We start from the raw sequence: 3,866 nt of genomic DNA, 5'->3' as shown, positions 1-3,866 counted from the left end.
GCTTGAATAGCGTAGACATGTGTGCTCCTGAGTATCCAAACCTTTTTTTTTTTTTTTTTAAAGGAAAAAAAACGGAATTATTGGCTTTAATACATCAAAAAATGCTGCATTTAAAATAAAACAAGAGATAACTGGAAGAAGCCATATAAGCATGTATATTTATTTGTCCTCAGAGAGTCTAAGAAGAGCTAAATTTTACATTTACAAAGTCTCACCACGTTACCCTGAGCAGCAGTGATGGAAGAGTGTGTAAATGCTGTCATTGCAGTAATTGCTAATCAGCAGTCCTCTCATTAATGACACAAATTTGGCAAAACAACTGTCATTCACTAAAAACATAATGAATTTTCTTCCTGATGTTCAAAGTCTCATTTGAAATGTAGTCAGTGCAAACACTTGTGCTGCAAACATTTTGTACATCATCATTTATCATGGAAATATGTTGTGATATGAAAATTGCTCTGGGCCCATTATTAATTGTCTTATAATTATGAATGCACTAAGTTATCTGCGCTGGGAGAAACTCTGTCTGCAGTAGCAAAGTACTCGATGAGCAGTAGTGAAATTTGAAAATGTGACATAAATGGCTGCAAATCAACATGTTTCAATAGAAGCAACTTTTACCTTTCAGACGAATGGTCTCTGTTTATAGTTTGCGTCACATGTTTTCAAGTTCACTACCTCTTGTCGAGCAGTGGGCAAGCATATGCATACAAGTCAGCATTTTCCACTCAAACTACGTGTGATGGCAATACCCTGCAAGAAGCAAAGGGTATTGCCAAGGAGATTTTTAGGTGCTGCACTGCAGTGCATACATTTTTGTGCCTATTCGTCTGACAGCAACCACTCGCCAACTAAATCGTGGGGGCGATCGTGGCTCAAGAGTTGGGAGTTCGCCTTGTCATCGGAAGGTTGCCGGTTCGAGCGCCGGCTTGGACAGTCTCGGTCGTTGTGTCCTTGGGCAAGACACTTCACCCGTTGCCTACTGGTGGAGGTCAGAGGGCCCGGTGGCGCCAGTGTCCGGTGGCGCCTCGCCTCTGTCAGTGCGCCCCAGGGTGGCTGTGGCTACAATGTAGCTTGCCATCACCTGTGTGTGAATGGGTGGATGACTGGTTGTGTAAAGCGCTTTGGGGTCCTTAGGAACTAGTAAAGTGCTATACAAATACAGGCCATTTACCATTTAAATGGGGAATACACATTGTCCTCTAGAGACAAAAGAGTTACAGTAGTTAAAACATAAAGTTGAGAGTCATACATGGAGATATGTTATGTACTTTCTGCAATAAAACAAACTAAGGTTTCTGTTTCCTGTATTTAAAGACTCCTGAGGTGATTATTAGCCGATACCAGCCTGATGTAAAGCATGTCCTGTTTCGGCCACAGGAAGCAGATTTTTAGGTGCATACATTTTTGTGTCTATTCATCTGACAGCAAACTCCAGCAACCTGTGGATGCCAGTGGGACACTAACCAGTCTCTATCTTCTGTGTGAGTTTCTGTGATCCTTTTTCCTTGGAAGCTTCACCCTTCTTGTAACTGTTGGCTGGGATGAAATCACGCGTGTACACTGGTGGTAAGGAGATTCTCTTGTTGGAGTAAAAGCCACGGACTTGTAGGTTACTTACTCTTAGAGAACTCACCACTGTAGTTCTTGACGTCATGGTAGAAAGCTTAAGCTTGACTTGCTCTCCATTTGTCTGTAAGGTTTCTGCTGCTTCACTCAACACAAATGTTGTGTCACTCTGCGAGTCCAATAAAGCATACACAAGGACTTCTTGTGCTGGTTGTGTTGTGCAGGAAAGCCACACTGGAACTATTGCAGCTGTTTGCATTTTAGCTCCATGAAGCATTACTGTATTTGAAGTAGCAGTTCTGGTCATTTCGTAATCCTGTGCTAGTTGTACTTCTTCATGAACCTCACTCGAAGTTTCATGATTCCGATTTTGCTTGGCCTGTGGTGGTTTTTGCTTCTCTTTGGTTCGTTCTTCGTGCAAACAAGTAGGATGACGCTTCTGGCACTTGTCACAAACACTCCTACTGATGCAACTCTTTGAGTGATGACCGTACTTCAGACAACCAAAGCACAACTTTTCCATTTGAATGAATTTAATTCTATCATTAACTGCTTTCTCCCCGAACTTCCTGCATTGGTGCAATGTATGCCCAGTCCTTTTGCAGAAAAGACATGTATCAGCATATTTTTCACTGGAACTTGTGATGAGTGTCTTTGCTGCAAAGTTGAAATGTCTTGAGGATTTGGTTTTTTCAGTTTCATCTTGTTTCAGTGCCTGCAGCGATGTGAGAGGGTTGCAAGCAAGTTTCACCTCTCTTGTCAAGAACTTCACAAATTGGCTGAAGGAGGGAAATTGATTAGTCGCTTCTTCTATTTCAATAACTTGTCTATTCCATCTTGCTGTTAGCCAATCTGGTAATTTTGACAAAATTTTTCTGTTTTCATTACAGTCATTCAAGATTTCCAGTGCCTTAATATGGACCATGGCGGCTTCACAACTACGGAGAAAGTCAGAAAACTCTCTGAGTTCAAAGCTGTCCTTGGAGCCTATCTTGGGCCATGTCTGAAGCTTATCTCTATATGCCTTTGCAATCGTGAATGGGTTTCCGTATCTTTCCTCCAAAATCTCAACTGCGGCAGCATAGGCTGATTCAGTTCCAAGAAGGAAATAGCCATCAATTGCTTTCTTAGCTTGTCCACTTACATACCGGCGAAGGTAGTAGATTTTCTCCTTATCTTGAATGCTCTTCTGGTCAATCAGCGTTTCAAAGGAGATTTTCCAATCACTGTATTTCAATGGATCCCCACTGAATACTGTAGGTTCAGGAATTGGAATTCGGTTGGCACTTAAAGCTCCTGCCAGCACTTTGACAAGTTCTGCAGTACTGTCATTTGAAGAAGTGGTCACAACTTGTGGTGCAGGAGGCATACACTGGGGCAAAGAGCCTGTGGAAGCACAAAGTTTATTATCCACTACAACCTCGGGTTGCAGTACGTCCTTTTGCTCTTCCTCTTTGTCATTCTCTTGATTGTACACCAGCATTCTCGCCCTTGCTGCACTGAGATCCTTCATTGCCTCCAGATGCTGTAATTTTCTCCGCTTTTCCTCCAGAGTCCTTTGTAGAGCTATGTGCTCTTCCTCTAGTTGAGCCTTAATTTTAGCTTCTTCTTCCTCTCTCTGCATTCTTCGTTTTACCTCTTCTGCCTCTCTTTCTAACCGACGTTTTACTGCTGCTGCCTCCTGCTCAGCTATCTTTTTCTTAGCTTCGGCTTCTAGACGCTCGATCTCTAACTGTTCTTTTTCTTGTTCTTGTAACACTTTAAGAACAGCCTGACTTGCAGCAACATCAGCAGCAGCATCTTGTCGCCTTGCAGAAGACCTGCTTGAAAGTACTGAGGTGCCTTTCAAAATGGAAGCAACAGAACCTGAATTGCAGGTGCTTGAATTAAAGAGAGAGCCTGCTTCTGGCCAGTCTTGCTCCTCCTTTTCTGGAGACCTTCCATGCAACCTACTTGAGGCTCTGGATGCAACAAATGTAGAAATCTCTACACACCGATCCACTCTACGACGCGTGACCTGGTCTGGAGCAGAGATCTTTCGTAGCTCTTCATAGACACGCTGGACATCTGCAGAAAGACCTGTGACATCACTTATAATGTCATTAAGCAAGTCCTCAGATAAGGTCTCTGTTGTCTGTGATAAGGATTGTCTTGCAGATTTAACTTGTGTTTTCCATTTGTCATATATATAGTTAAACCTTTGCTGGAGTGCTTTAATTTTCTCATCTTGCATTTCTTTGCCTTTCTCTGTTAGAGTTCTGATTCTTTCACTTCGTCTTGGCTGCTGCGCTTCC

This window comes from Copadichromis virginalis, linkage group LG16, assembly GCF_057382275.1.
Source record: "Copadichromis virginalis isolate Kocher_CV1m ecotype Utaka linkage group LG16, C_Virginalis_male_GT1.1, whole genome shotgun sequence".
In the NCBI taxonomy this organism is placed as follows: Eukaryota; Metazoa; Chordata; class Actinopteri; order Cichliformes; family Cichlidae; genus Copadichromis; species Copadichromis virginalis.
The sequence above is the reverse complement of the archived record's forward strand: the minus strand, read 5'-3'. Positions refer to the sequence as shown.